General features: G+C 45.8%; 13 non-coding genes across 13 annotated transcripts; all 13 read left to right on the forward strand.

The window, feature by feature from the left end:
• The first annotated feature begins 1,296 nt into the window (after window positions 1-1,296).
• On the forward strand, window positions 1,297-1,368 carry TRNAG-UCC (transfer RNA glycine (anticodon UCC)). The gene has a single exon. It is a non-coding gene; the product is annotated as a tRNA-Gly (tRNA).
• A 1,500-nt stretch (window positions 1,369-2,868) lies between these two features.
• Window positions 2,869-2,940, forward strand: TRNAG-UCC (transfer RNA glycine (anticodon UCC)). The gene has a single exon. It is a non-coding gene; the product is annotated as a tRNA-Gly (tRNA).
• A 1,521-nt stretch (window positions 2,941-4,461) lies between these two features.
• Window positions 4,462-4,533, forward strand: TRNAG-UCC (transfer RNA glycine (anticodon UCC)). Its single transcript has one exon. It is a non-coding gene; the product is annotated as a tRNA-Gly (tRNA).
• A 1,511-nt stretch (window positions 4,534-6,044) lies between these two features.
• TRNAG-UCC (transfer RNA glycine (anticodon UCC)) lies at window positions 6,045-6,116 on the forward strand. Its single transcript has one exon. It is a non-coding gene; the product is annotated as a tRNA-Gly (tRNA).
• Window positions 6,117-7,637: 1,521 nt separating this feature from the next.
• TRNAG-UCC (transfer RNA glycine (anticodon UCC)) lies at window positions 7,638-7,709 on the forward strand. Its single transcript has one exon. It is a non-coding gene; the product is annotated as a tRNA-Gly (tRNA).
• A 1,521-nt stretch (window positions 7,710-9,230) lies between these two features.
• On the forward strand, window positions 9,231-9,302 carry TRNAG-UCC (transfer RNA glycine (anticodon UCC)). The gene has a single exon. It is a non-coding gene; the product is annotated as a tRNA-Gly (tRNA).
• Window positions 9,303-10,823: 1,521 nt separating this feature from the next.
• Window positions 10,824-10,895, forward strand: TRNAG-UCC (transfer RNA glycine (anticodon UCC)). The gene has a single exon. It is a non-coding gene; the product is annotated as a tRNA-Gly (tRNA).
• A 1,521-nt stretch (window positions 10,896-12,416) lies between these two features.
• Window positions 12,417-12,488, forward strand: TRNAG-UCC (transfer RNA glycine (anticodon UCC)). Its single transcript has one exon. It is a non-coding gene; the product is annotated as a tRNA-Gly (tRNA).
• Window positions 12,489-14,009: 1,521 nt separating this feature from the next.
• On the forward strand, window positions 14,010-14,081 carry TRNAG-UCC (transfer RNA glycine (anticodon UCC)). Its single transcript has one exon. It is a non-coding gene; the product is annotated as a tRNA-Gly (tRNA).
• Window positions 14,082-15,591: 1,510 nt separating this feature from the next.
• On the forward strand, window positions 15,592-15,663 carry TRNAG-UCC (transfer RNA glycine (anticodon UCC)). The gene has a single exon. It is a non-coding gene; the product is annotated as a tRNA-Gly (tRNA).
• A 1,511-nt stretch (window positions 15,664-17,174) lies between these two features.
• TRNAG-UCC (transfer RNA glycine (anticodon UCC)) lies at window positions 17,175-17,246 on the forward strand. The gene has a single exon. It is a non-coding gene; the product is annotated as a tRNA-Gly (tRNA).
• A 1,511-nt stretch (window positions 17,247-18,757) lies between these two features.
• TRNAG-UCC (transfer RNA glycine (anticodon UCC)) lies at window positions 18,758-18,829 on the forward strand. Its single transcript has one exon. It is a non-coding gene; the product is annotated as a tRNA-Gly (tRNA).
• Window positions 18,830-20,329: 1,500 nt separating this feature from the next.
• TRNAG-UCC (transfer RNA glycine (anticodon UCC)) lies at window positions 20,330-20,401 on the forward strand. Its single transcript has one exon. It is a non-coding gene; the product is annotated as a tRNA-Gly (tRNA).
• The last annotated feature ends 2,512 nt before the right edge of the window (window positions 20,402-22,913 follow it).

The raw sequence follows: 22,913 nt of genomic DNA on the forward strand, positions 1-22,913 counted from the left end.
TGCTGGGGGCAGGCAATGAAAGGGCTGAGCCCCGACCAGACATTATAACCCCAGCATCCCTATTTTAAAAAGCATTTATAGGCGATATCTAGCCTCTGAAAATAATAGGCAAGATCCACCGATAAATCTGGCAAAAGTCCCCAAGATTTTGTGCATACTTGTGCTCTCACCTGAATGCAGCGCCACCTTGTAACCATCGGATGTAACTGCGGCTCAGAAAAATGTTTTATCAGAGGGCAAGTTGAGAGGACTCCAAGTGCCAGATTTCCACGGAAAGAGACTCTCACTGCAGCAGGAAGGTTGGATACTTCAAATTGGCATAGTTTCCTGTCCAGCGTCCTCAACGCTCCCAAACGCTCAAAAGCCTCACACCGGGCAAGCCCTCACCGGGTAGATCTCTGGCTCCCAGGTAAAGCCAAATCCTGAGTATGCTAGTGCTAGGATCACAGAGAAAGGACAGGGACAGAGAGCTGCTGTCTTGGTAAAGGCCTGAAACGGCTAATTCCTAAGAGGGTCTGCACTTTCAGTTATGACTGAATGTGAGTGGGGAAGATGAAGATTTTCTGTACCCAGCATACCTTGTGATGTGCTTAGGCAAATGAGGAGAGAGCCCCACCAATCCCTTGCCACTCCGCTGAAAGCTCCTCCTCTGCATAAAGAGAGCACTTTCACAAGGGAGCAGAGTGGCGCAGCGGAAGCGTGCTGGGCCCATAACCCAGAGGTCGATGGATCGAAACCATCCTCTGCTAATATTGCTTGATCTTTCTTCCTAGGACTAATCTGTCATTTCCACCCTGCCAGCAAGGAAAAGCGCAGGCTTGTGCTAGCTATGTGAGAAAAGACTTCTCAACTATCTGTCTCTGCTGTAAATCAAGAGAGTGATCGTCAAAGGATCAACCCTATACTTTGAAAGTAAAGATACCCAATTAGAAGCATAAATGACAGGTGGGACCTTCACACGTTTTTCGGGGCATGCTTTGAATTTCATTCTTCCCTTTTTGTTCTGCTTTTATCAATCTCCTATGCATTTCATGGAATTTACTCCCTTTCTCTTCGCTGCTTTGCTTCCGATGCTGCCCATATGCTCATTTCCACTATTTGTACTGCTGCTTTCCATTTCTTCTCTTCTGCACAGCTTTGTCCTTGGTTTCAATCCCCAGTTCTTTACCCTCTGCAAGACTATTTCTACTGCTTTTCATGTTGGAATCCACACCAAATGCACCATTGGAACGGGTGCAAGATTGCCACTGCACTCTGCGTTGTAACATCTGGAACCTAGAGGACACACATCAGAGGGCGTTGGTGGTATAGTGGTGAGCATAGCTGCCTTCCAAGCAGTTGACCCGGGTTCGATTCCCGGCCAACGCTGTGCAAATATTTATATATTCTCCAAGCAGGATATATTTTAATGCAACATGTCACAAAACTGAAATATCAGAAACAGAATAATCAGCCGTTATATAAAAAAATAAACAAACACGTAGGTAGACATCTCGATCGCCTCATCTGCTACATTCATTGTCCCAATATATGCTATTTTCCATAAAGCACTCAGCACTCACATGTGCTGATAATAAATATTTTGCTGGGGGCAGGCAATGAAAGGGCTGAGCCCCGACCAGACATTATAACCCCAGCATCCCTATTTTAAAAAGCATTTATAGGCGATATCTAGCCTCTGAAAATAATAGGCAAGATCCACCGATAAATCTGGCAAAAGTCCCCAAGATTTTGCGCATACTTGTGCTCTCACCTGAATGCAGCGCCACCTTGTAACCATCGGATGTAACTGCGGCTCAGAAAAATGTTTTATCAGAGGGCAAGTTGAGAGGACTCCAAGTGCCAGATTTCCACGGAAAGAGACTCTCACTGCAGCAGGAAGGTTGGATACTTCAAATTGGCATAGTTTCCTGTCCAGCGTCCTCAACGCTCCCAAACGCTCAAAAGCCTCGCCCTCACCGGGTAGATCTCTGGCTCCCAGGTAAAGCCAAATCCTGAGTATGCTAGTGCTAGGATCACAGAGAAAGGACAGGGACAGAGAGCTGCTGTCTTGGTAAAGGCCTGAAACGGCTAATTCCTAAGAGGGTCTGCACTTTCAGTTATGACTGAATGTGAGTGGGGAAGATGAAGATTTTCTGTACCCAGCATACCTTGCGATGTGCTTAGGCAAATGAGGAGAGAGCCCCACCAATCCCTTGCCACTCCGCTGAAAGCTCCTCCTCTGCATAAAGAGAGCACTTTCACAAGGGAGCAGAGTGGCGCAGCGGAAGCGTGCTGGGCCCATAACCCAGAGGTCGATGGATCGAAACCATCCTCTGCTAATATTGCTTGATTTTTCTTCCTAGGACTAATCTGTCATTTCCACCCTGCCAGCAAGGAAAAGCGCAGGCTTGTGCTAGCTATGTGAGAAAAGACTTCTCAACTATCTGTCTCTGCTGTAAATCAAGAGAGTGATCGTCAAAGGATCAACCCTATACTTTGAAAGTAAAGATACCCAATTAGAAGCATAAATGACAGGTGGGACCTTCACACGTTTTTCGGGGCATGCTTTGAATTTCATTCTTCCCTTTTTGTTCTGCTTTTATCAATCTCCTATGCATTTCATGGAATTTACTCCCTTTCTCTTCGCTGCTTTGCTTCCGATGCTGCCCATATGCTCATTTCCACTATTTGTACTGCTGCTTTCCATTTCTTCTCTTCTGCACAGCTTTGTCCTTGGTTTCAATCCCCAGTTCTTTACCCTCTGCAAGACAATTTCTACTGCTTTTCATGTTGGAATCCACACCAAATGCACCATTGGAACGGGTGCAAGATTTCCACTGCACTCGGCGTTGTAACATCTGGAACCTAGAGGACACACATCAGAGGGCGTTGGTGGTATAGTGGTGAGCATAGCTGCCTTCCAAGCAGTTGACCCGGGTTCGATTCCCGGCCAACGCAGTGCAAATATTTATATATTCTCCAAGCAGGATATATTTTAATGCAACATGTCACAAAACTGAAATATCAGAAACAGAATAATCAGCCGTTATATAAAAAAATAAACAAACACGTAGGTAGACATCTCGATCGCCTCATCTGCTACATTCATTGTCCCAATATATGCTATTTTCCATAAAGCACTCAGCACTCACATGTGCTGATAATAAATATTTTGCTGGGGGCAGGCAATGAAAGGGCTGAGCCCCGACCAGACATTATAACCCCAGCATCCCTATTTTAAAAAGCATTTATAGGCGATATCTAGCCTCTGAAAATAATAGGCAAGATCCACCGATAAATCTGGCAAAAGTCCCCAAGATTTTGTGCATACTTGTGCTCTCACCTGAATGCAGCGCCACCTTGTAACCATCGGATGTAACTGCGGCTCAGAAAAATGTTTTATCAGAGGGCAAGTTGAGAGGACTCCAAGTGCCAGATTTCCACGGAAAGAGCCTCTCACTGCAGCTGGAAGGTTGGATACTTCAAATTGGCATAGTTTCCTGTCCAGCGTCCTCTCACGTCCCGAACGCTCCCAAACGCTCAAAAGCCTCACACCGGGCAAGCCCTCACCGGGTAGATCTCTGGCTCCCAGGTAAAGCCAAATCCTGAGTATGCTAGTGCTAGGATCACAGAGAAAGGACAGGGACAGAGAGCTGCTGTCTTGGTAAAGGCCTGAAACGGCTAATTCCTAAGAGGGTCTGCACTTTCAGTTATGACTGAATGTGAGTGGGGAAGATGAAGATTTTCTGTACCCAGCATACCTTGCGATGTGCTTAGGCAAATGAGGAGAGAGCCCCACCAATCCCTTGCCACTCCGCTGAAAGCTCCTCCTCTGCATAAAGAGAGCACTTTCACAAGGGAGCAGAGTGGCGCAGCGGAAGCGTGCTGGGCCCATAACCCAGAGGTCGATGGATCGAAACCATCTTCTGCTAATATTGCTTGATTTTTCTTCCTAGGACTAATCTGTCATTTCCACCCTGCCAGCAAGGAAAAGCGCAGGCTTGTGCTAGCTATGTGAGAAAAGACTTCTCAACTATCTGTCTCTGCTGTAAATCAAGAGAGTGATCGTCAAAGGATCAACCCTATACTTTGAAAGTAAAGATACCCAATTAGAAGCATAAATGACAGGTGGGACCTTCACACGTTTTTCGGGGCATGCTTTGAATTTCATTCTTCCCTTTTTGTTCTGCTTTTATCAATCTCCTATGCATTTCATGGAATTTACTCCCTTTCTCTTCGCTGCTTTGCTTCCGATGCTGCCCATATGCTCATTTTCACTATTTGTACTGCTGCTTTCCATTTCTTCTCTTCTGCACAGCTTTGTCCTTGGTTTCAATCCCCAGTTCTTTACCCTCTGCAAGACAATTTCTACTGCTTTTCATGTTGGAATCCACACCAAATGCACCATTGGAACGGGTGCAAGATTGCCACTGCACTCGGCGTTGTAACATCTGGAACCTAGAGGACACACATCAGAGGGCGTTGGTGGTATAGTGGTGAGCATAGCTGCCTTCCAAGCAGTTGACCCGGGTTCGATTCCCGGCCAACGCAGTGCAAATATTTATATATTCTCCAAGCAGGATATATTTTAATGCAACATGTCACAAAACTGAAATATCAGAAACAGAATAATCAGCCGTTATATAAAAAAATAAACAAACACGTAGGTAGACATCTCGATCGCCTCATCTGCTACATTCATTGTCCCAATATATGCTATTTTCCATAAAGCACTCAGCACTCACATGTGCTGATAATAAATATTTTGCTGGGGGCAGGCAATGAAAGGGCTGAGCCCCGACCAGACATTATAACCCCAGCATCCCTATTTTAAAAAGCATTTATAGGCGATATCTAGCCTCTGAAAATAATAGGCAAGATCCACCGATAAATCTGGCAAAAGTCCCCAAGATTTTGTGCATACTTGTGCTCTCACCTGAATGCAGCGCCACCTTGTAACCATCGGATGTAACTGCGGCTCAGAAAAATGTTTTATCAGAGGGCAAGTTGAGAGGACTCCAAGTGCCAGATTTCCACGGAAAGAGCCTCTCACTGCAGCTGGAAGGTTGGATACTTCAAATTGGCATAGTTTCCTGTCCAGCGTCCTCTCACGTCCAGAACGCTCCCAAACGCTCAAAAGCCTCACACCGGGCAAGCCCTCACCGGGTAGATCTCTGGCTCCCAGGTAAAGCCAAATCCTGAGTATGCTAGTGCTAGGATCACAGAGAAAGGACAGGGACAGAGAGCTGCTGTCTTGGTAAAGGCCTGAAACGGCTAATTCCTAAGAGGGTCTGCACTTTCAGTTATGACTGAATGTGAGTGGGGAAGATGAAGATTTTCTGTACCCAGCATACCTTGCGATGTGCTTAGGCAAATGAGGAGAGAGCCCCACCAATCCCTTGCCACTCCGCTGAAAGCTCCTCCTCTGCATAAAGAGAGCACTTTCACAAGGGAGCAGCGTAAGCGTGCTGGGCCCATAACCCAGAGGTCGATGGATCGAAACCATCCTCTGCTAATATTGCTTGATTTTTCTTCCTAGGACTAATCTGTCATTTCCACCCTGCCAGCAAGGAAAAGCGCAGGCTTGTGCTAGCTATGTGAGAAAAGACTTCTCAACTATCTGTCTCTGCTGTAAATCAAGAGAGTGATCGTCAAAGGATCAACCCTATACTTTGAAAGTAAAGGTACCCAATTAGAAGCATAAATGACAGGTGGGACCTTCACACGTTTTTCGGGGCATGCTTTGAATTTCATTCTTCCCTTTTTGTTCTGCTTTTATCAATCTCCTATGCATTTCATGGAATTTACTCCCTTTCTCTTCGCTGCTTTGCTTCCGATGCTGCCCATATGCTCATTTCCACTATTTGTACTGCTGCTTTCCATTTCTTCTCTTCTGCACAGCTTTGTCCTTGGTTTCAATCCCCAGTTCTTTACCCTCTGCAAGACTATTTCTACTGCTTTTCATGTTGGAATCCACACCAAATGCACCATTGGAACGGGTGCAAGATTGCCACTGCACTCGGCGTTGTAACATCTGGAACCTAGAGGACACACATCAGAGGGCGTTGGTGGTATAGTGGTGAGCATAGCTGCCTTCCAAGCAGTTGACCCGGGTTCGATTCCCGGCCAACGCAGTGCAAATATTTATATATTCTCCAAGCAGGATATATTTTAATGCAACATGTCACAAAACTGAAATATCAGAAACAGAATAATCAGCCGTTATATAAAAATATAAACAAACACGTAGGTAGACATCTCGATCGCCTCATCTGCTACATTCATTGTCCCAATATATGCTATTTTCCATAAAGCACTCAGCACTCACATGTGCTGATAATAAATATTTTGCTGGGGGCAGGCAATGAAAGGGCTGAGCCCCGACCAGACATTATAACCCCAGCATCCCTATTTTAAAAAGCATTTATAGGCGATATCTAGCCTCTGAAAATAATAGGCAAGATCCACCGATAAATCTGGCAAAAGTCCCCAAGATTTTGTGCATACTTGTGCTCTCACCTGAATGCAGCGCCACCTTGTAACCATCGGATGTAACTGCGGCTCAGAAAAATGTTTTATCAGAGGGCAAGTTGAGAGGACTCCAAGTGCCAGATTTCCACGGAAAGAGCCTCTCACTGCAGCTGGAAGGTTGGATACTTCAAATTGGCATAGTTTCCTGTCCAGCGTCCTCTCACGTCCCGAACGCTCCCAAACGCTCAAAAGCCTCACACCGGGCAAGCCCTCACCGGGTAGATCTCTGGCTCCCAGGTAAAGCCAAATCCTGAGTATGCTAGTGCTAGGATCACAGAGAAAGGACAGGGACAGAGAGCTGCTGTCTTGGTAAAGGCCTGAAACGGCTAATTCCTAAGAGGGTCTGCACTTTCAGTTATGACTGAATGTGAGTGGGGAAGATGAAGATTTTCTGTACCCAGCATACCTTGCGATGTGCTTAGGCAAATGAGGAGAGAGCCCCACCAATCCCTTGCCACTCCGCTGAAAGCTCCTCCTCTGCATAAAGAGAGCACTTTCACAAGGGAGCAGAGTGGCGCAGCGGAAGCGTGCTGGGCCCATAACCCAGAGGTCGATGGATCGAAACCATCCTCTGCTAATATTGCTTGATTTTTCTTCCTAGGACTAATCTGTCATTTCCACCCTGCCAGCAAGGAAAAGCACAGGCTTGTGCTAGCTATGTGAGAAAAGACTTCTCAACTATCTGTCTCTGCTGTAAATCAAGAGAGTGATCGTCAAAGGATCAACCCTATACTTTGAAAGTAAAGATACCCAATTAGAAGCATAAATGACAGGTGGGACCTTCACACGTTTTTCGGGGCATGCTTTGAATTTCATTCTTCCCTTTTTGTTCTGCTTTTATCAATCTCCTATGCATTTCATGGAATTTACTCCCTTTCTCTTCGCTGCTTTGCTTCCGATGCTGCCCATATGCTCATTTCCACTATTTGTACTGCTGCTTTCCATTTCTTCTCTTCTGCACAGCTTTGTCCTTGGTTTCAATCCCCAGTTCTTTACCCTCTGCAAGACAATTTCTACTGCTTTTCATGTTGGAATCCACACCAAATGCACCATTGGAACGGGTGCAAGATTGCCACTGCACTCGGCGTTGTAACATCTGGAACCTAAAGGACACACATCAGAGGGCGTTGGTGGTATAGTGGTGAGCATAGCTGCCTTCCAAGCAGTTGACCCGGGTTCGATTCCCGGCCAACGCAGTGCAAATATTTATATATTCTCCAAGCAGGATATATTTTAATGCAACATGTCACAAAACTGAAATATCAGAAACAGAATAATCAGCCGTTATATAAAAATATAAACAAACACGTAGGTAGACATCTCGATCGCCTCATCTGCTACATTCATTGTCCCAATATATGCTATTTTCCATAAAGCACTCAGCACTCACATGTGCTGATAATAAATATTTTGCTGGGGGCAGGCAATGAAAGGGCTGAGCCCCGACCAGACATTATAACCCCAGCATCCCTATTTTAAAAAGCATTTATAGGCGATATCTAGCCTCTGAAAATAATAGGCAAGATCCACCGATAAATCTGGCAAAAGTCCCCAAGATTTTGTGCATACTTGTGCTCTCACCTGAATGCAGCGCCACCTTGTAACCATCGGATGTAACTGCGGCTCAGAAAAATGTTTTATCAGAGGGCAAGTTGAGAGGACTCCAAGTGCCAGATTTCCACGGAAAGAGCCTCTCACTGCAGCTGGAAGGTTGGATACTTCAAATTGGCATAGTTTCCTGTCCAGCGTCCTCTCACGTCCCGAACGCTCCCAAACGCTCAAAAGCCTCACACCGGGCAAGCCCTCACCGGGTAGATCTCTGGCTCCCAGGTAAAGCCAAATCCTGAGTATGCTAGTGCTAGGATCACAGAGAAAGGACAGGGACAGAGAGCTGCTGTCTTGGTAAAGGCCTGAAACGGCTAATTCCTAAGAGGGTCTGCACTTTCAGTTATGACTGAATGTGAGTGGGGAAGATGAAGATTTTCTGTACCCAGCATACCTTGCGATGTGCTTAGGCAAATGAGGAGAGAGCCCCACCAATCCCTTGCCACTCCGCTGAAAGCTCCTCCTCTGCATAAAGAGAGCACTTTCACAAGGGAGCAGAGTGGCGCAGCGGAAGCGTGCTGGGCCCATAACCCAGAGGTCGATGGATCGAAACCATCCTCTGCTAATATTGCTTGATTTTTCTTCCTAGGACTAATCTGTCATTTCCACCCTGCCAGCAAGGAAAAGCGCAGGCTTGTGCTAGCTATGTGAGAAAAGACTTCTCAACTATCTGTCTCTGCTGTAAATCAAGAGAGTGATCGTCAAAGGATCAACCCTATACTTTGAAAGTAAAGATACCCAATTAGAAGCATAAATGACAGGTGGGACCTTCACACGTTTTTCGGGGCATGCTTTGAATTTCATTCTTCCCTTTTTGTTCTGCTTTTATCAATCTCCTATGCATTTCATGGAATTTACTCCCTTTCTCTTCGCTGCTTTGCTTCCGATGCTGCCCATATGCTCATTTCCACTATTTGTACTGCTGCTTTCCATTTCTTCTCTTCTGCACAGCTTTGTCCTTGGTTTCAATCCCCAGTTCTTTACCCTCTGCAAGACAATTTCTACTGCTTTTCATGTTGGAATCCACACCAAATGCACCATTGGAACCGGTGCAAGATTGCCACTGCACTCGGCGTTGTAACATCTGGAACCTAGAGGACACACATCAGAGGGCGTTGGTGGTATAGTGGTGAGCATAGCTGCCTTCCAAGCAGTTGACCCGGGTTCGATTCCCGGCCAACGCAGTGCAAATATTTATATATTCTCCAAGCAGGATATATTTTAATGCAACATGTCACAAAACTGAAATATCAGAAACAGAATAATCAGCCGTTATATAAAAAAATAAACAAACACGTAGGTAGACATCTCGATCGCCTCATCTGCTACATTCATTGTCCCAATATATGCTATTTTCCATAAAGCACTCAGCACTCACATGTGCTGATAATAAATATTTTGCTGGGGGCAGGCAATGAAAGGGCTGAGCCCCGACCAGACATTATAACCCCAGCATCCCTATTTTAAAAAGCATTTATAGGCGATATCTAGCCTCTGAAAATAATAGGCAAGATCCACCGATAAATCTGGCAAAAGTCCCCAAGATTTTGTGCATACTTGTGCTCTCACCTGAATGCAGCGCCACCTTGTAACCATCGGATGTAACTGCGGCTCAGAAAAATGTTTTATCAGAGGGCAAGTTGAGAGGACTCCAAGTGCCAGATTTCCACGGAAAGAGCCTCTCACTGCAGCTGGAAGGTTGGATACTTCAAATTGGCATAGTTTCCTGTCCAGCGTCCTCTCACGTCCCGAACGCTCCCAAACGCTCAAAAGCCTCACACCGGGCAAGCCCTCACCGGGTAGATCTCTGGCTCCCAGGTGAAGCCAAATCCTGAGTATGCTAGTGCTAGGATCACAGAGAAAGGACAGGGACAGAGAGCTGCTGTCTTGGTAAAGGCCTGAAACGGCTAATTCCTAAGAGGGTCTGCACTTTCAGTTATGACTGACTGTGAGTGGGGAAGATGAAGATTTTCTGTACCCAGCATACCTTGCGATGTGCTTAGGCAAATGAGGAGAGAGCCCCACCAATCCCTTGCCACTCCGCTGAAAGCTCCTCCTCTGCATAAAGAGAGCACTTTCACAAGGGAGCAGAGTGGCGCAGCGTAAGCGTGCTGGGCCCATAACCCAGAGGTCGATGGATCGAAACCATCCTCTGCTAATATTGCTTGATTTTTCTTCCTAGGACTAATCTGTCATTTCCACCCTGCCAGCAAGGAAAAGCGCAGGCTTGTGCTAGCTATGTGAGAAAAGACTTCTCAACTATCTGTCTCTGCTGTAAATCAAGAGAGTGATCGTCAAAGGATCAACCCTATACTTTGAAAGTAAAGGTACCCAATTAGAAGCATAAATGACAGGTGGGACCTTCACACGTTTTTCGGGGCATGCTTTGAATTTCATTCTTCCCTTTTTGTTCTGCTTTTATCAATCTCCTATGCATTTCATGGAATTTACTCCCTTTCTCTTCGCTGCTTTGCTTCCGATGCTGCCCATATGCTCATTTCCACTATTTGTACTGCTGCTTTCCATTTCTTCTCTTCTGCACAGCTTTATCCTTGGTTTCAATCCCCAGTTCTTTACCCTCTGCAAGACAATTTCTACTGCTTTTCATGTTGGTATACACACCAAATGCACCATTGGAACCGGTGCAAGATTGCCACTGCACTCGGCGTTGTAACATCTGGAACCTAGAGGACACACATCAGAGGGCGTTGGTGGTATAGTGGTGAGCATAGCTGCCTTCCAAGCAGTTGACCCGGGTTCGATTCCCGGCCAACGCAGTGCAAATATTTATATATTCTCCAAGCAGGATATATTTTAATGCAACATGTCACAAAACTGAAATATCAGAAACAGAATAATCAGCCGTTATATAAAAAAATAAACAAACACGTAGGTAGACATCTCGATCGCCTCATCTGCTACATTCATTGTCCCAATATATGCTATTTTCCATAAAGCACTCAGCACTCACATGTGCTGATAATAAATATTTTGCTGGGGGCAGGCAATGAAAGGGCTGAGCCCCGACCAGACATTATAACCCCAGCATCCCTATTTTAAAAAGCATTTATAGGCGATATCTAGCCTCTGAAAATAATAGGCAAGATCCACCGATAAATCTGGCAAAAGTCCCCAAGATTTTGTGCATACTTGTGCTCTCACCTGAATGCAGCGCCACCTTGTAACCATCGGATGTAACTGCGGCTAAGAAAAATGTTTTATTAGAGGGCAAGTTGAGAGGACTCCAAGTGCCAGATTTCCACGGAAAGAGCCTCTCACTGCAGCTGGAAGGTTGGATACTTCAAATTGGCATAGTTTCCTGTCCAGCGTCCTCTCACGTCCCGAACGCTCCCAAACGCTCAAAAGCCTCACACCGGGCAAGCCCTCACCGGGTAGATCTCTGGCTCCCAGGTAAAGCCAAATCCTGAGTATGCTAGTGCTAGGATCACAGAGAAAGGACAGGGACAGAGAGCTGCTGTCTTGGTAAAGGCCTGAAACGGCTAATTCCTAAGAGGGTCTGCACTTTCAGTTATGACTGAATGTGAGTGGGGAAGATGAAGATTTTCTGTACCCAGCATACCTTGCGATGTGCTTAGGCAAATGAGGAGAGAGCCCCACCAATCCCTTGCCACTCCGCTGAAAGCTCCTCCTCTGCATAAAGAGAGCACTTTCACAAGGGAGCAGAGTGGCGCAGCGTAAGCGTGCTGGGCCCATAACCCAGAGTTCGATGGATCGAAACCATCCTCTGCTAATATTGCTTGATTTTTCTTCCTAGGACTAATCTGTCATTTCCACCCTGCCAGCAAGGAAAAGCGCAGGCTTGTGCTAGCTATGTGAGAAAAGACTTCTCAACTATCTGTCTCTGCTGTAAATCAAGAGAGTGATCGTCAAAGGATCAACCCTATACTTTGAAAGTAAAGATACCCAATTAGAAGCATAAATGACAGGTGGGACCTTCACACGTTTTTCGGGGCATGCTTTGAATTTCATTCTTCCCTTTTTGTTCTGCTTTTATCAATCTCCTATGCATTTCATGGAATTTACTCCCTTTCTCTTCGCTGCTTTGCTTCTGATGCTGCCCATATGCTCATTTCCACTATTTGTACTGCTGCTTTCCATTTCTTCTCTTCTGCACAGCTTTGTCCTTGGTTTCAATCCCCAGTTCTTTACCCTCTGCAAGACTATTTCTACTGCTTTTCATGTTGGAATCCACACCAAATGCACCATTGGAACGGGTGCAAGATTGCCACTGCACTCGGCGTTGTAACATCTGGAACCTAGAGGACACACATCAGAGGGCGTTGGTGGTATAGTGGTGAGCATAGCTGCCTTCCAAGCAGTTGACCCGGGTTCGATTCCCGGCCAACGCAGTGCAAATATTTATATATTCTCCAAGCAGGATATATTTTAATGCAACATGTCACAAAACTGAAATATCAGAAACAGAATAATCAGCCGTTATATAAAAAAATAAACAAACACGTAGGTAGACATCTCGATCGCCTCATCTGCTACATTCATTGTCCCAATATATGCTATTTTCCATAAAGCACTCAGCACTCACATGTGCTGATAATAAATATTTTGCTGGGGGCAGGCAATGAAAGGGCTGAGCCCCGACCAGACATTATAACCCCAGCATCCCTATTTTAAAAAGCATTTATAGGCGATATCTAGCCTCTGAAAATAATAGGCAAGATCCACCGATAAATCTGGCAAAAGTCCCCAAGATTTTGTGCATACTTGTGCTCTCACCTGAATGCAGCGCCACCTTGTAACCATCGGATGTAACTGCGGCTCAGAAAAATGTTTTATCAGAGGGCAAGTTGAGAGGACTCCAAGTGCCAGATTTCCACGGAAAGAGCCTCTCACTGCAGCTGGAAGGTTGGATACTTCAAATTGGCATAGTTTCCTGTCCAGCGTCCTCTCACGTCCCGAACGCTCCCAAACGCTCAAAAGCCTCACACCGGGCAAGCCCTCACCGGGTAGATCTCTGGCTCCCAGGTAAAGCCAAATCCTGAGTATGCTAGTGCTAGGATCACAGAGAAAGGACAGGGACAGAGAGCTGCTGTCTTGGTAAAGGCCTGAAACGGCTAATTCCTAAGAGGGTCTGCACTTTCAGTTATGACTGAATGTGAGTGGGGAAGATGAAGATTTTCTGTACCCAGCATACCTTGCGATGTGCTTAGGCAAATGAGGAGAGAGCCCCACCAATCCCTTGCCACTCCGCTGAAAGCTCCTCCTCTGCATTAAGAGAGCACTTTCACAAGGGAGCAGAGTGGCGCAGCGGAAGCGTGCTGGGCCCATAACCCAGAGGTCGATGGATCGAAACCATCCTCTGCTAATATTGCTTGATTTTTCTTCCTAGGACTAATCTGTCATTTCCACCCTGCCAGCAAGGAAAAGCGCAGGCTTGTGCTAGCTATGTGAGAAAAGACTTCTCAACTATCTGTCTCTGCTGTAAATCAAGAGAGTGATCGTCAAAGGATCAACCCTATACTTTGAAAGTAAAGATACCCAATTAGAAGCATAAATGACAGGTGGGACCTTCTCACGTTTTTCGGGGCATGCTTTGAATTTCATTCTTCCCTTTTTGTTCTGCTTTTATCAATCTTCTATGCATTTCATGGAATTTACTCCCTTTCTCTTCGCTGCTTTGCTTCCGATGCTGCCCATATGCTCATTTCCACTATTTGTACTGCTGCTTTCCATTTCTTCTCTTCTGCACAGCTTTGTCCTTGGTTTCAATCCCCAGTTCTTTACCCTCTGCAAGACAATTTCTACTGCTTTTCATGTTGGAATCCACACCAAATGCACCATTGGAACGGGTGCAAGATTGCCACTGCACTTGGCGTTGTAACATCTGGAACCTAGAGGACACACTTCAGAGGGCGTTGGTGGTATAGTGGTGAGCATAGCTGCCTTCCAAGCAGTTGACCCGGGTTCGATTCCCGGCCAACGCAGTGCAAATATTTATATATTCTCCAAGCAGGATATATTTTAATGCAACATGTCACAAAACTGAAATATCAGAAACAGAATAATCAGCCGTTATATAAAAAAATAAACAAACACGTAGGTAGACATCTCGATCGCATCATCTGCTACATTCATTGTCCCAATATATGCTATTTTCCATAAAGCACTCAGCACTCACATGTGCTGATAATAAATATTTTGCTGGGGGCAGGCAATGAAAGGGCTGAGCCCCGACCAGACATTATAACCCCAGCATCCCTATTTTAAAAAGCATTTATAGGCGATATCTAGCCTCTGAAAATAATAGGCAAGATCCACCGATAAATCTGGCAAAAGTCCCCAAGATTTTGTGCATACTTGTGCTCTCACCTGAATGCAGCGCCACCTTGTAACCATCGGATGTAACTGCGGCTCAGAAAAATGTTTTATCAGAGGGCAAGTTGAGAGGACTCCAAGTGCCAGATTTCCACGGAAAGAGCCTCTCACTGCAGCTGGAAGGTTGGATACTTCAAATTGGCATAGTTTCCTGTCCAGCGTCCTCTCACGTCCCGAACGCTCCCAAACGCTCAAAAGCCTCGCCCTCACCGGGTAGATCTCTGGCTCCCAGGTAAAGCCAAATCCTGAGTATGCTAGTGCTAGGATCACAGAGAAAGGACAGGGACAGAGAGCTGCTGTCTTGGTAAAGGCCTGAAACGGCTAATTCCTAAGAGGGTCTGCACTTTCAGTTATGACTGAATGTGAGTGGGGAAGATGAAGATTTTCTGTACCCAGCATACCTTGCGATGTGCTTAGGCAAATGAGGAGAGAGCCCCACCAATCCCTTGCCACTCCGCTGAAAGCTCCTCCTCTGCATAAAGAGAGCACTTTCACAAGGGAGCAGAGTGGCGCAGCGGAAGCGTGCTGGGCCCATAACCCAGAGGTCGATGGATCGAAACCATCCTCTGCTAATATTGCTTGATTTTTCTTACTAGGACTAATCTGTCATTTCCACCCTGCCAGCAAGGAAAAGCGCAGGCTTGTGCTAGCTATGTGAGAAAAGACTTCTCAACTATCTGTCTCTGCTGTAAATCAAGAGAGTGATCGTCAAAGGATCAACCCTATACTTTGAAAGTAAAGATACCCAATTAGAAGCATAAATGACAGGTGGGACCTTCACACGTTTTTCGGGGCATGCTTTGAATTTCATTCTTCCCTTTTTGTTCTGCTTTTATCAATCTCCTATGCATTTCATGGAATTTACTCCCTTTCTCTTCGCTGCTTTGCTTCCGATGCTGCCCATATGCTCATTTCCACTATTTGTACTGCTGCTTTCCATTTCTTCTCTTCTGCACAGCTTTGTCCTTGGTTTCAATCCCCAGTTCTTTACCCTCTGCAAGACAATTTCTACTGCTTTTCATGTTGGAATCCACACCAAATGCACCATTGGAACGGGTGCAAGATTGCCACTGCACTCGGCGTTGTAACATCTGGAACGTAGAGGACACACATCAGAGGGCGTTGGTGGTATAGTGGTGAGCATAGCTGCCTTCCAAGCAGTTGACCCGGGTTCGATTCCCGGCCAACGCAGTGCAAATATTTATATATTCTCCAAGCAGGATATATTTTAATGCAACATGTCACAAAACTGAAATATCAGAAACAGAATAATCAGCCGTTATATAAAAAAATAAACAAACACGTAGGTAGACATCTCGATCGCCTCATCTGCTACATTCATTGTCCCAATATATGCTATTTTCCATAAAGCACTCAGCACTCACATGTGCTGATAATAAATATTTTGCTGGGGGCAGGCAATGAAAGGGCTGAGCCCCGACCAGACATTATAACCCCAGCATCCCTATTTTAAAAAGCATTTATAGGCGATATCTAGCCTCTGAAAATAATAGGCAAGATCCACCGATAAATCTGGCAAAAGTCCCCAAGATTTTGTGCATACTTGTGCTCTCACCTGAATGCAGCGCCACCTTGTAACCATCGGATGTAACTGCGGCTCAGAAAAATGTTTTATCAGAGGGCAAGTTGAGAGGACTCCAAGTGCCAGATTTCCACGGAAAGAGACTCTCACTGCAGCAGGAAGGTTGGATACTTCAAATTGGCATAGTTTCCTGTCCAGCGTCCTCAACGCTCCCAAACGCTCAAAAGCCTCACACCGGGCAAGCCCTCACCGGGTAGATCTCTGGCTCCCAGGTAAAGCCAAATCCTGAGTATGCTAGTGCTAGGATCACAGAGAAAGGACAGGGACAGAGAGCTGCTGTCTTGGTAAAGGCCTGAAACGGCTAATTCCTAAGAGGGTCTGCACTTTCAGTTATGACTGAATGTGAGTGGGGAAGATGAAGATTTTCTGTACCCAGCATACCTTGTGATGTGCTTAGGCAAATGAGGAGAGAGCCCCACCAATCCCTTGCCACTCCGCTGAAAGCTCCTCCTCTGCATAAAGAGAGCACTTTCACAAGGGAGCAGAGTGGCGCAGCGGAAGCGTGCTGGGCCCATAACCCAGAGGTCGATGGATCGAAACCATCCTCTGCTAATATTGCTTGATCTTTCTTCCTAGGACTAATCTGTCATTTCCACCCTGCCAGCAAGGAAAAGCGCAGGCTTGTGCTAGCTATGTGAGAAAAGACTTCTCAACTATCTGTCTCTGCTGTAAATCAAGAAAGTGATCGTCAAAGGATCAACCCTATACTTTGAAAGTAAAGATACCCAATTAGAAGCATAAATGACAGGTGGGACCTTCACACGTTTTTCGGGGCATGCTTTGAATTTCATTCTTCCCTTTTTGTTCTGCTTTTATCAATCTCCTATGCATTTCATGGAATTTACTCCCTTTCTCTTTGCTGCTTTGCTTCCGATGCTGCCCATATGCTCATTTCCACTATTTGTACTGCTGCTTTCCATTTCTTCTCTTCTGCACAGCTTTGTCCTTGGTTTCAATCCCCAGTTCTTTACCCTCTGCAAGACAATTTCTACTGCTTTTCATGTTGGAATCCACACCAAATGCACCATTGGAACGGGTGCAAGATTGCCACTGCACTCGGCGTTGTAACATCTGGAACGTAGAGGACACACATCAGAGGGCGTTGGTGGTATAGTGGTGAGCATAGCTGCCTTCCAAGCAGTTGACCCGGGTTCGATTCCCGGCCAACGCAGTGCAAATATTTATATATTCTCCAAGCAGGATATATTTTAATGCAACATGTCACAAAACTGAAATATCAGAAACAGAATAATCAGCCGTTATATAAAAAAATAAACAAACACGTAGGTAGACATCTCGATCGCCTCATCTGCTACATTCATTGTCCCAATATATGCTATTTTCCATAAAGCACTCAGCACTCACATGTGCTGATAATAAATATTTTGCTGGGGGCAGGCAATGAAAGGGCTGAGCCCCGACCAGACATTATAACCCCAGCATCCCTATTTTAAAAAGCATTTATAGGCGATATCTAGCCTCTGAAAATAATAGGCAAGATCCACCGATAAATCTGGCAAAAGTCCCCAAGATTTTGTGCATACTTGTGCTCTCACCTGAATGCAGCGCCACCTTGTAACCATCGGATGTAACTGCGGCTCAGAAAAATGTTTTATCAGAGGGCAAGTTGAGAGGACTCCAAGTGCCAGATTTCCACGGAAAGAGACTCTCACTGCAGCAGGAAGGTTGGATACTTCAAATTGGCATAGTTTCCTGTCCAGCGTCCTCAACGCTCCCAAACGCTCAAAAGCCTCACACCGGGCAAGCCCTCACCGGGTAGATCTCTGGCTCCCAGGTAAAGCCAAATCCTGAGTATGCTAGTGCTAGGATCACAGAGAAAGGACAGGGACAGAGAGCTGCTGTCTTGGTAAAGGCCTGAAACGGCTAATTCCTAAGAGGGTCTGCACTTTCAGTTATGACTGAATGTGAGTGGGGAAGATGAAGATTTTCTGTACCCAGCATACCTTGTGATGTGCTTAGGCAAATGAGGAGAGAGCCCCACCAATCCCTTGCCACTCCGCTGAAAGCTCCTCCTCTGCATAAAGAGAGCACTTTCACAAGGGAGCAGAGTGGCGCAGCGGAAGCGTGCTGGGCCCATAACCCAGAGGTCGATGGATCGAAACCATCCTCTGCTAATATTGCTTGATCTTTCTTCCTAGGACTAATCTGTCATTTCCACCCTGCCAGCAAGGAAAAGCGCAGGCTTGTGCTAGCTATGTGAGAAAAGACTTCTCAACTATCTGTCTCTGCTGTAAATCAAGAGAGTGATCGTCAAAGGATCAACCCTATACTTTGAAAGTAAAGATACCCAATTAGAAGCATAAATGACAGGTGGGACCTTCACACGTTTTTCGGGGCATGCTTTGAATTTCATTCTTCCCTTTTTGTTCTGCTTTTATCAATCTCCTATGCATTTCATGGAATTTACTCCCTTTCTCTTCGCTGCTTTGCTTCCGATGCTGCCCATATGCTCATTTCCACTATTTGTACTGCTGCTTTCCATTTCTTCTCTTCTGCACAGCTTTGTCCTTGGTTTCAATCCCCAGTTCTTTACCCTCTGCAAGACTATTTCTACTGCTTTTCATGTTGGAATCCACACCAAATGCACCATTGGAACGGGTGCAAGATTGCCACTGCACTCGGCGTTGTAACATCTGGAACCTAGAGGACACACATCAGAGGGCGTTGGTGGTATAGTGGTGAGCATAGCTGCCTTCCAAGCAGTTGACCCGGGTTCGATTCCCGGCCAACGCTGTGCAAATATTTATATATTCTCCAAGCAGGATATATTTTAATGCAACATGTCACAAAACTGAAATATCAGAAACAGAATAATCAGCCGTTATATAAAAAAATAAACAAACACGTAGGTAGACATCTCGATCGCCTCATCTGCTACATTCATTGTCCCAATATATGCTATTTTCCATAAAGCACTCAGCACTCACATGTGCTGATAATAAATATTTTGCTGGGGGCAGGCAATGAAAGGGCTGAGCCCCGACCAGACATTATAACCCCAGCATCCCTATTTTAAAAAGCATTTATAGGCGATATCTAGCCTCTGAAAATAATAGGCAAGATCCACCGATAAATCTGGCAAAAGTCCCCAAGATTTTGTGCATACTTGTGCTCTCACCTGAATGCAGCGCCACCTTGTAACCATCGGATGTAACTGCGGCTCAGAAAAATGTTTTATCAGAGGGCAAGTTGAGAGGACTCCAAGTGCCAGATTTCCACGGAAAGAGACTCTCACTGCAGCAGGAAGGTTGGATACTTCAAATTGGCATAGTTTCCTGTCCAGCGTCCTCAACGCTCCCAAACGCTCAAAAGCCTCGCCCTCACCGGGTAGATCTCTGGCTCCCAGGTAAAGCCAAATCCTGAGTATGCTAGTGCTAGGATCACAGAGAAAGGACAGGGACAGAGAGCTGCTGTCTTGGTAAAGGCCTGAAACGGCTAATTCCTAAGAGGGTCTGCACTTTCAGTTATGACTGAATGTGAGTGGGGAAGATGAAGATTTTCTGTACCCAGCATACCTTGCGATGTGCTTAGGCAAATGAGGAGAGAGCCCCACCAATCCCTTGCCACTCCGCTGAAAGCTCCTCCTCTGCATAAAGAGAGCACTTTCACAAGGGAGCAGAGTGGCGCAGCGGAAGCGTGCTGGGCCCATAACCCAGAGGTCGATGGATCGAAACCATCCTCTGCTAATATTGCTTGATTTTTCTTCCTAGGACTAATCTGTCATTTCCACCCTGCCAGCAAGGAAAAGCGCAGGCTTGTGCTAGCTATGTGAGAAAAGACTTCTCAACTATCTGTCTCTGCTGTAAATCAAGAGAGTGATCGTCAAAGGATCAACCCTATACTTTGAAAGTAAAGATACCCAATTAGAAGCATAAATGACAGGTGGGACCTTCACACGTTTTTCGGGGCATGCTTTGAATTTCATTCTTCCCTTTTTGTTCTGCTTTTATCAATCTCCTATGCATTTCATGGAATTTACTCCCTTTCTCTTCGCTGCTTTGCTTCCGATGCTGCCCATATGCTCATTTCCACTATTTGTACTGCTGCTTTCCATTTCTTCTCTTCTGCACAGCTTTGTCCTTGGTTTCAATCCCCAGTTCTTTACCCTCTGCAAGACAATTTCTACTGCTTTTCATGTTGGAATCCACACCAAATGCACCATTGGAACGGGTGCAAGATTGCCACTGCACTCGGCGTTGTAACATCTGGAACCTAGAGGACACACATCAGAGGGCGTTGGTGGTATAGTGGTGAGCATAGCTGCCTTCCAAGCAGTTGACCCGGGTTCGATTCCCGGCCAACGCAGTGCAAATATTTATATATTCTCCAAGCAGGATATATTTTAATGCAACATGTCACAAAACTGAAATATCAGAAACAGAATAATCAGCCGTTATATAAAAAAATAAACAAACACGTAGGTAGACATCTCGATCGCCTCATCTGCTACATTCATTGTCCCAATATATGCTATTTTCCATAAAGCACTCAGCACTCACATGTGCTGATAATAAATATTTTGCTGGGGGCAGGCAATGAAAGGGCTGAGCCCCGACCAGACATTATAACCCCAGCATCCCTATTTTAAAAAGCATTTATAGGCGATATCTAGCCTCTGAAAATAATAGGCAAGATCCACCGATAAATCTGGCAAAAGTCCCCAAGATTTTGTGCATACTTGTGCTCTCACCTGAATGCAGCGCCACCTTGTAACCATCGGATGTAACTGCGGCTCAGAAAAATGTTTTATCAGAGGGCAAGTTGAGAGGACTCCAAGTGCCAGATTTCCACGGAAAGAGCCTCTCACTGCAGCTGGAAGGTTGGATACTTCAAATTGGCATAGTTTCCTGTCCAGCGTCCTCTCACGTCCCGAACGCTCCCAAACGCTCAAAAGCCTCACACCGGGCAAGCCCTCACCGGGTAGATCTCTGGCTCCCAGGTAAAGCCAAATCCTGAGTATGCTAGTGCTAGGATCACAGAGAAAGGACAGGGACAGAGAGCTGCTGTCTTGGTAAAGGCCTGAAACGGCTAATTCCTAAGAGGGTCTGCACTTTCAGTTATGACTGAATGTGAGTGGGGAAGATGAAGATTTTCTGTACCCAGCATACCTTGCGATGTGCTTAGGCAAATGAGGAGAGAGCCCCACCAATCCCTTGCCACTCCGCTGAAAGCTCCTCCTCTGCATAAAGAGAGCACTTTCACAAGGGAGCAGAGTGGCGCAGCGTAAGCGTGCTGGGCCCATAACCCAGAGGTCGATGGATCGAAACCATCCTCTGCTAATATTGCTTGATTTTTCTTCCTAGGACTAATCTGTCATTTCCACCCTGCCAGCAAGGAAAAGCGCAGGCTTGTGCTAGCTATGTGAGAAAAGACTTCTCAACTATCTGTCTCTGCTGTAAATCAAGAGAGTGATCGTCAAAGGATCAACCCTATACTTTGAAAGTAAAGGTACCCAATTAGAAGCATAAATGACAGGTGGGACCTTCACACGTTTTTCGGGGCATGCTTTGAATTTCATTCTTCCCTTTTTGTTCTGCTTTTATCAATCTCCTATGCATTTCATGGAATTTACTCCCTTTCTCTTCGCTGCTTTGCTTCCGATGCTGCCCATATGCTCATTTCCACTATTTGTACTGCTGCTTTCCATTTCTTCTCTTCTGCACAGCTTTGTCCTTGGTTTCAATCCCCAGTTCTTTACCCTCTGCAAGACTATTTCCACTGCTTTTCATGTTGGAATCCACACCAAATGCACCATTGGAACGGGTGCAAGATTGCCACTGCACTCGGCGTTGTAACATCTGGAACCTAGAGGACACACATCAGAGGGCGTTAGTGGTATAGTGGTGAGCATAGCTGCCTTCCAAGCAGTTGACCCGGGTTCGATTCCCGGCCAACGCAGTGCAAATATTTATATATTCTCCAAGCAGGATATATTTTAATGCAACATGTCACAAAACTGAAATATCAGAAACAGAATAATCAGCCGTTATATAAAAAAATAAACAAACACGTAGGTAGACATCTCGATCGCCTCATCTGCTACATTCATTGTCCCAATATATGCTATTTTCCATAAAGCACTCAGCACTCACATGTGCTGATAATAAATATTTTGCTGGGGGCAGGCAATGAAAGGGCTGAGCCCCGACCAGACATTATAACCCCAGCATCCCTATTTTAAAAAGCATTTATAGGCGATATCTAGCCTCTGAAAATAATAGGCAAGATCCACCGATAAATCTGGCAAAAGTCCCCAAGATTTTGTGCATACTTGTGCTCTCACCTGAATGCAGCGCCACCTTGTAACCATCGGATGTAACTGCGGCTCAGAAAAATGTTTTATCAGAGGGCAAGTTGAGAGGACTCCAAGTGCCAGATTTCCACGGAAAGAGCCTCTCACTGCAGCTGGAAGGTTGGATACTTCAAATTGGCATAGTTTCCTGTCCAGCGTCCTCTCACGTCCAGAACGCTCCCAAACGCTCAAAAGCCTCACACCGGGCAAGCCCTCACCGGGTAGATCTCTGGCTCCCAGGTAAAGCCAAATCCTGAGTATGCTAGTGCTAGGATCACAGAGAAAGGACAGGGACAGAGAGCTGCTGTCTTGGTAAAGGCCTGAAACGGCTAATTCCTAAGAGGGTCTGCACTTTCAGTTATGACTGAATGTGAGTGGGGAAGATGAAGATTTTCTGTACCCAGCATACCTTGCGATGTGCTTAGGCAAATGAGGAGAGAGCCCCACCAATCCCTTGCCACTCCGCTGAAAGCTCCTCCTCTGCATAAATAGAGCACTTTCACAAGGGAGCAGAGTGGCGCAGCG

Source organism: Triturus cristatus, chromosome 11 (assembly GCF_964204655.1).
Source record: "Triturus cristatus chromosome 11, aTriCri1.1, whole genome shotgun sequence".
Classification (NCBI taxonomy): domain Eukaryota; kingdom Metazoa; phylum Chordata; class Amphibia; order Caudata; family Salamandridae; genus Triturus; species Triturus cristatus.